The sequence below is a fragment of the Bufo gargarizans genome, chromosome 5 (assembly GCF_014858855.1).
Source record: "Bufo gargarizans isolate SCDJY-AF-19 chromosome 5, ASM1485885v1, whole genome shotgun sequence".
NCBI lineage: Eukaryota > Metazoa > Chordata > Amphibia > Anura > Bufonidae > Bufo > Bufo gargarizans.
The window spans coordinates 480,214,817-480,223,731 of NC_058084.1; the positions used below are offsets into that span (position 1 = coordinate 480,214,817).

Sequence of the window (8,915 nt, forward strand, 5' to 3'; positions counted from 1 at the left end):
TCAGTTGGCCAGGAAGACACCCCTCAGGGGGTCCAAGCTTCAAGGAGAAGTTCGCACCTCTGTGCAGCAGTTGGGAGCCACCTGAATCTGCAGGAAAAACCCCTGCTGTGGGTATCTGCTTTTGCCTGGATCAATGAGATTTCCTAGACATATTGGCACCTACCTCTCATAAGGAATTATGAATCACCTGGCCATCGCAGGCGCAAACCGGATACATATTTGTGTCACGGTGGCCACGAGGTACGGTCCCATGGTCTTGGTTTACTCGTACCCAGTCGGGGTAGGGAGATACCCATATCTCCCCATAGAAGCCACCTACCGGTACCAGGTTTGGGCTCTACTTGTAGCCGGAACCCAGGCAGGTCCATTAGTCCCAGAACCATCTCCCTGTGACCCTCTGGTCTGGAGCTATGACCCCTAAAGGGGTTTTGTGGGTCATTCACCGTCAGCCCAGAAGAGGGGGAGTTGACCCCTCCCTGAGGCATGGAGGGGATGGACCAGCTACAGGTTAAAAGCCTGGTGCCAGCAAGTAGGCGGCGTCTTTTCTCTGAAGAGGGGTCACATCCTACACATGTGTTTAGAGCAGTGTTTCCCAACCAGTGTGCCTCCAGCTGTTACAAAACTACAACTCCCAGCATGCCCGCACAGCCAAATGCTGTCCGGGCATGCTGGGAGTTGTAGTTTTGCAACAGCTGGAGGCACACTGGTTGGGAAACACTGGTTTAGAGGGACCCAGGAAATAGCAGGAGATCACAGCCCCTCGTGTGGCCTCCAGCTCAGGACATCGCCAAGGAACTTTCATCATACTTGGTAACTTACTTTCACACTGCTTAATCCTATTGTACCCATATAATCTGTATCTGTAATCTCAGACCACTGTGTATATTGTGTCATATCTAGTGTGCTCTTACAGCGATTAAATCTATAATTTAATCTTGTGCTATCTTGTATCTCGATCACGAATCCCCACGTCCGTGTTTTGGCCTAGTTATAAGCTACCGCGGGTTGGTTTCTGACCCTATATAATCCCGTTAGCGGACCGGGCTTATGTCAAACGAGAAACTGGTGGCAGTTACCCGGGCTGAGTGTGGGCTGTTTTCACTGCGGCAGTGAAAAGGCCCTTCCAGCTTGTTGCCTCTCTGTGCCCGCGTGGACAGGAGGTGTGTGTGTGTAAACTATACCAGCCTGACCTTACGTGCTCCTCTGGAGGGCGTAACTTCACGTTTTTGGTAAACCCCGTGATCATACCAGGTCTCGTGAGCTCGACGTGGTTGACGTCAGCGGGCACGAGGGGTGGTATTCATCACATACCCTAAGGCCTCTTTCACACTGGCGTTGCGGGAAAAGGTGCGGGTGTGTTGCGGGAACATGCACGATTTTTCCGCGCGAGTGCAAAACATTCTAATGCGTTTTGCACTCACGTGAGAAAAATTGCGCATGTTTGGTACCCAAACCCGAACTTCTTCACAGAAGTTCGGGCTTGGGATCGGTGTTCTGTAGATTGTATTATTTTCCCTTATAACATGGTTATAAGGGAAAATAATAGCATTCTGAATACAGAATGCAGAGTACAATAGCGCTGGAGGGGTTAAAAACTAAAAATTTTACTCACCTTAATCCACTTGATCGCGCAGCCGGCATCACATTCTGTCTTCATCTTAGCTGATTGCAGGAACAGGACCTGTGGTGACATCACTCCGGTCATCATATGATCCATCACCATGGTAAAAGATCATGTGATGACCGGAGTGACGTCACCACAGGTCCTGTTCCTGCACACAGCACAGAAGACAGACAGAAGAGATGCCGGCTGCGCGATCAAGTGGATTAAGGTGAGTTAAATTTTTATTTATTTTTTTAACCCCTCCAGCGCTATTGTACTATGTATTCTGTATTCAGAATGCTATTATTTTCCCTTATAACCATGTTATAAGGGAAAATAATAATGATCGGGTCTCCATGCCGATCGTCTCCTAGCAACCGTGCGTGAAAAGCGCACCGCATCCGCACTTGCTTGCGGATGCTTGCGATTTTTAACGCAACCCCATTCATTTCTGAGGGGCCTGCGTTACGTGAAAAACGCACAAAATGGAGCATGCTGCGATTTTCACGCAACGCACAAGTGATGCGTGAAAATCCCCGCTCATGTGAACTGCCCCATAGAAATGAATGGGTCCGGATTCAGTGCGGGTGCAATACGTTCAACTCACGCATCGCATCCACGCGGAATACTCGCCCGTGTGAAAGGGGCCTAAGTGTTCCGGCACGCAGACCGAAAAAAATGCAAAAACAAAAATATATACCGGATCCGTTTTTCCAGAGAGACGGATCCGGCATTTCAATGCATTTGTCAGACGGATCCGCATCCGGATCCATCTGACAAATGCCATCAGTTTGCATAGGTTTTTTGCGACGGAACTGCCTGCAGGAATCCTCTGCCGCAAGTGTGAAAGTCGCCTAATACAGTTTTACACACAAAACCCTTTCTGAGCATCAAAACAATAATTCACTACTATACATCAGCCCAAAAGTAGCCAAATGATCTGTGCTTTTGCCTCCCCTAAAATATTACCATCCCCCACCCACCAGCACTGATGGAGATTTGTTTCCATTATAGCTCTACTACAGTTGTGTATAAACCTTAGACCATGTATCTGTATAGATGCATTTACAGCTCTGCTACATCTGTCTTTCCCTGTCGTCCTAACCAGCAGCACAAGTGGGGATTCCTCCCCTGTGAAGCCGGTCAGGACAGGCAGAGTTTTTGTTGAAAAAGAAAATAACTGCCAAGTATAAATAATTAACTAATTAAACCCAACCTGGCAGGAGGTGCTTTTTTTTCTGTCCTGTGAACCTAGGACAGGTTAGACTCCCAAGCTAGAGTCTCTTTATATCTTTCTTAAATTTACTGCTTCTTTTTTCTTTTCTTTTTTTAGGGTACCTGCTGTGATGCCCTTGGGCATCCCCTCCTGAGTCCAGGTGGCTCCTCCATCCTTTGTGCCTCGGTGATCGTGGGGTGCCATGACGGCGTTGCGGTCTTTCCTCCGCTCTGGAGTTCTAGCTTCGGGCAGCCAGTGCTCCTGCCGCGTCCCGGAAGTGCGTCATCTGACAACTTCCGGGTGCGCGGTATATACTATAGTATAGTATTTTCTTCACCTCCTGTCCTCTCTGCGTGTCTGAGGAGAGGAGGACGGGGCCAGGTATATTGGTATTATACTTTTATGTATAGTTTTTTCTAGTGTGCCGCCTCAGCTGAGTCGCTTCTGACCTCACTTTCAGGTAGGAGGTTATCTCTCTGCCCTCTGGCTAGCTCAGGGTGGCAGGAGTAAGGATTCTACTCCAGTCACATTCAGAGCTGCACTTCAGGTGGTCAGTTTGAGATCCTGCTAGTGTACTATACTTTGCCTCAATATGACATCTCCAGGTTCCGGACATGGGAAATGTACGCAAAAACAGAGGCATCTTGCGTGTTCTAATTGTGGCACTCCATTGCCAGATTCGTATGAATTCCACCGTTGCCCTGGGTGTCGGCCCATGCCTCCCAATACGGAGCCTACAGTCTGTGAGATGTTTTCCTGAATGAAGGAATTTATGGACACTTCCATTTCGGAGATAAAGAATACGGTCTCTGGTAAGAGACCTAGACAGGCCTCTCCTGGTCCTGTCTCTATGTCCGAAGAGGTTATTTTGGTCGAGGATGATTCCTCTTCTGAGGATGAGGGTTCGGCTTTTCTTTTTCCGTCCGAAAAGACTCAACGTCGAGTGAGGTAGCGAATTTTATCCGCACCCGCGTCCTTCGGATCCAATCTGATTTTGAATCTGGTATGACCAGAAATGATGTCCTGGACAAATTCAAGACCCTCCTCCTTGGTATCGATTTCCTATGCGATTCTGCACCCCAACATCTTAAGCTAGCAGCCAAGACGATGGCTCTTTCTTCAGCCAGTAGACGCCCCCTTTGGCTCAGACCATGGGTGGCAGACAACACCTCAAAGTTCAACCTTTGTGGTCTCCCCTATGAGCCCGGAAGATTGTTTGGGTCTAAGCTTGATCGCTTAATGGAGAGCTTGGCTGACAAGAAGGGGAAGTCCCTTCCACAACAGACCTTTCGAGGCTGAGTAAGAGCTAGAGGAGGGAGATATCAGAGTTCGTCCACGTTCCAGAAACCCTCTGAGAGCTGCAAACTCGGTAGAGGTCGAGGTCGTGGGAAGGACCGCAAGGCTGACCCATGACTCTCATCAGCCTTCTACAAGTCACCCTCCCCTATCCCCTCCAGTTCCGCTGCACGTGGCGCTATCCCCCAATCCTCCTCCAGTCGGAGCACGTTTAAGTTTGTTCAGGAATTTTTGGCTTCAAGAAATTCCGGATCCCTGGGTTTTGGATGTAATGACATCCGGGTACAAGATCGAGTTTATCCCCCCCCCCCCCCTCCCCTCAGGAGAAGTTTATCCTGACAAAACGCCTTGCCCACGACAAGCAGCTAGTCTTGGAGGACTCCGTTCTTCAGTACATCCAAAAGAGTGCTCTAGAGGAGGTCCCCCCTCGCGAACGGGGTCAAGGAGTCTATTCCCTGATTTTTCTTGTCCCAAAGCCATCAGGCGATTGGCGGATGATTATCAACCTACGCTATCTAAATCGCTTTATCAAGCAAAAGCGCTTCCGGATGGAGACCATACGCTCAGTAATCAATATTCTGAATCCCGGAGACATTATGGTCACCATAGATCTGAAGGACGCGTACATTCATGTTTCCATCCATCCAGCACACAAAAAGTATCTGAGAGTTGCTGTATCCATAAAAGGTGTGGTGAAGCGCTACCAGTTTGCTGTACTGCCTTTTGGCATCTCCTCCACCCCCCACACCTTCACCAAGGTTGTGGCTCCGGTTGTCGCTCAGCTCAGGCTTCAAGGATTAGAGATCGTCCCATACTTAGACGACTGGCTGTTAAAAGCTGCCACTCTAGACGTCTTGCAATTTTATCTTCAGCTGGCTCTTCAAACTCTTCAACACCTAGGCTGACTTATAAATTGGGACAAGTCAAAAATTCTTCCTTTCACCACAAGGAAATTTCTGCGGTTTGTGATCAATTCCAATCACATGACTCTTTCTTCGGAGAGGAAAGATCGTGTAATAAGAGCAGCGGAGTTCCTTCTGGTACCCAGGCAAGTTTCCATCAGAACTGTTATGAAGATGTTGGGCCACATGTCAGCGTCTGCAGAGGCAGTTCCTTGGGCCTTGTGGTATCTACGTCCCCTCCAAGAGGAAGTGTTAGTGGTTTGGAATCGCAATTCCAGGAGTTTGAACAAGACACACCCCCTGTCCACCGAAGTCCGTTCTTTACTCAGGTGGTGGAAGAACCTATCAGATGGAAGGTCCTTGATTCAACCTCGTTGGATCATGTTGACCACGGATGCCTTCCTTCTAGGTTGGGGAGCCCATCTGGAGGAGAATCCCAGTACAAGGTACTTGGAGTCCATGAGGGAGTTGAGAGCAGTCTGTCTAGCTCTCAATCACTTTGCTCCTCTTATCCGCAACAGGGCGGTGAGAGTTCGTACCGACAATACGACAGTAGTCGCCTACATCAACAGACAGGGAGGCACAAGATCCAAACTACTCCGCAGAGAAGTGAATTGAATTTTTTCCTGGGCAGAGACCAACCTATCCCACCTAACGGTGGTTCATATCAGGGGAGCTCTCAACATAGTTGCAGATCACCTGAGTCGAGGCCTTTCAGTTCCAGGTGAGTGGTCACTGAACAAGGGCATCTTCACATAGATAACCCAGCGCTGGGGAACTCCAGAGATCGATTTGATGGCAACTCAACTAAACTCCAAGGTGAACAGGTTCTGCTCCCTTTACAAGGAGGACAATCCTGTAGCGATAGATAGATGCTCTGTCCATAACATGGAGGTTCAGGCTGGCTTATGTATTCCCTCCAATTTCCATGATACCAAGGGTATTGATGAAAATCAAGCAAGACCAGACCTCAGTGATCGCCATCATTCCATTCTGGCCAAAGAGGTCATGGTTCACCCAGCTCATGCAGATGAGTCAGGGTGTATATTGGAGACTTCCCCTAACGCAGGACCTAGTGCATCAGGACACAGGTTCCTGCCTAGATCTGAGGAGATTCAGTCTGACAGCCTGGAGATTGACAGGTCCCTACTAGAAGCTAGAGGGCTTTCAGCGGAGGTCTTGAGAACAATTTCACACTCCAGAGCAGAGTCTACAAATAATAAATATTAATGGTCTGTGATCTCAAAATTGGTGGCTCGCCTCAGGCGGGGTTCTGGATGGTGCTGCTAGCCCAATATAGAGGATCACCCCTCCTCTAGTGATAAATGTAACAGAAATTGAAAGTGAGGGCGAGCACTCAACACCTGGAACCAGTTAGTAATGCATAAAATTATTTATTAAATCACCATATAACAATATGACATATAACATATAAATGGACCATATAAACTAAAATACAATAAAGATGCCACTTAGGGAATGGTTAAGTAGTAACAGTCTCTTCTGTTCAAGGCTAATAATGTAGCAAATGAGTTACACCGATGTGCTACAATGTCCCATGCGCATATAGCAATAGTCAATGAATTTAGCTGGCTCTTATGTACTGCTCCAATAACAGCCCAACAATAGTGCCGCAGTAGGTATTGCGATGCCCTGCCAGGAGCGGGCATCGCATTGCGCATGCGCCCGCTACGATTTGTACCGCACAGCCGCAGTGGAAAGGGACAGGGGAGGGGAGTAAACGGGCGGGCAGAGGCGCACGGAGGGCGGAGTTATCAGCCGTTTAGGAGGTGCCAGCCAGGGGCTCCGAGGATTGAGAGACCGCCCTGGGCACTTGAGAGGGCTCCGAAAATAATCTTATAAGTTCGTTTCTGCAAATTGAAAAGTCTGTTTTCTACCACAAAGGTACCGTTTTTATGTTCTGGCTGGATCAAATAACCCTATTTTAATGGTCTAACATGCAAAAAAGTGGTGACAGACTCCCTTTAACCATTCCCTAAGTGGCATCTTTATTGTATTTTAGTTTATATGGTCCATTTATATGTTATATGTCATATTGTTATATGGTGATTTTAATAAATAATTTTATGCATTACTAACTGGTTCCAGGTGTTGAGTGCTCGCCCTCACTTTCAATTTCTGTTAAATAATAAATATTCCAGGATAAATAAGATCTTCCTTCAATGGTGTGCCGATAAAGAGGTAGTAGCCTCAGATCTTCTTTCAGCTATTTTTACAGTTTCTTCAAGATGGTCTGGACAAGGGTCTAAGCCCATCTACACTCAGAGTCCATATCTTTGCTTTATCTGCCTGTCTTGGCAGTTCTCTTTTTTAAGACCCCCTAATCAGGAAGTTCCTTAAAGGAGCTGAGAGACTAAAACCTAGCATCCTGAGACCAATCCCTGAGTGGGATTTATCTATTGTTCTAAAGGGGCTATGTTCTTCCTCATTTGAACCTTTGGAAAGTGTTGACCTTAGGTTTTTGTCCCTAAAGGTCACCTTTCTGTTGGCCATTACCTCGGCCAAGAAGGTCCTGCTAAGATTCCTTCTGACCTTTGTACCAAAAGTTCAGTCTTTCAGGAATACCAACCAGACAATATCTTTACCAGTCTTCTGTCCTTCCCCATCATCTCCAGAAGAAAAAATGTTGCATACCTTGGATATCCCTAGCAGGGGCGTAGCTATAGGGGGTGCAGAGGTAGCAGTCGCTACCGGGCCCAGGAGCCTGAGGGGGCCCAAAGACCCTTGTGTCGCATAAGAAGGCCTGTATTATAGAAAGTACATGCTGGTCAAGTTGCACCTCTGGCTGGAGGGAAGGGGGTTAGGTCAAGAATTTGGCATGGGGGGCGTATCAATTTTTTCCTTAGGCAGCACAACAGGTTATGTGCTTCCCTGCCCCTGGCCAGAAAGCACTGATGGAAGGGGGGCCCAAGCTGAACTCTTGCACCAGGGCCCGTAAGCCTTTAGCTACGCCCCTGATCCCTAGAGTCCTAAGAATTTATCTGAAAATCTCCTGTTATCATATGCTGGTAAAAACAAGGGTCTTAAAGCGTCTAAACCTTCTTTGAGCAGGTGGGTAAAGGTAGCTTTCCTATCTCAGAATTTGGCTCCTCCATCCTTTGTGATTGCCCATTCCACCAGGGCAGTCTCCACTTCCTATGATGAAAAGAAGCTGATTTCACTAGACTAGATCTGTGCTGCCACTTCCTGGAGCTCCCAGAGCACTTTTATTAGACATTATCGTCTAGATTCTAGGCGGTCTGAGGGAGTGGCCTTTGGACAGTCTATTCTAAGTGCCGCTGTCTCTTAAAAAAAAGAAATGGTGTCCCTCCCAATTTGTGTGTTGTACTCCTTGCTAGGTCCCCACTTGTGCTGCTGCTTAGGACGACAGGGAAACGTTAATTTTTAACGTAAATTTGTTTTCCCTTAGTCCTAACAGCAGCACACAAATTTCTCACCCTATCTTGATTATTATTTCTAAAAGCACCTCCTGCCACATTGGGGAATCCTGTATAGGGGTGGGTTTAATTAGTTAATTATTTATACTTGTCAGTTATTTTCTTTTTCAACAAAAATTCCGCCTGTCCTGACCGACTTCACAGGGGAGGAATCCCCACTTGTGCTGCAGTTAGGACTAAGGGAAAACAAATTTACGTTAACAATTAACGTTTTCCAGTCCCCTCTAGCACTGTGGCTGACCAGTTTCCTATACAGCTCTGCTACATATGTCTTCCCCTCCCCCGCCAGCTCTAGTAAGGTGTATGCTGGGTATGCCGGTGTAGCACCTTACTTTAGTTATTGGAGTCTTTGTGTGTTTCTATCTACTAAATACTGTAGGGCGGTATATGCTGCTATAGCTAGAGCGTCACAATGCTGGGGGGGGGGGGTGGAATAGACA

At 47.5% G+C, this 8,915-nt stretch overlaps 1 protein-coding gene across 1 annotated transcript in view; it reads right to left on the reverse strand.

Annotated features, from left to right (window-relative positions):
- NKTR (natural killer cell triggering receptor) overlaps positions 1 to 3,066 on the reverse strand; it is a 44,954-nt gene extending 41,888 nt beyond the window's left edge. Inside the window, exon 1 of the mRNA XM_044295655.1 lies at positions 2,942 to 3,066. The gene's annotated coding sequence lies outside the window, so the exon portion shown is untranslated. The remainder of the gene's footprint in view (positions 1 to 2,941) is intronic.
- Between the last annotated feature and the right edge of the window lie 5,849 nt (positions 3,067 to 8,915).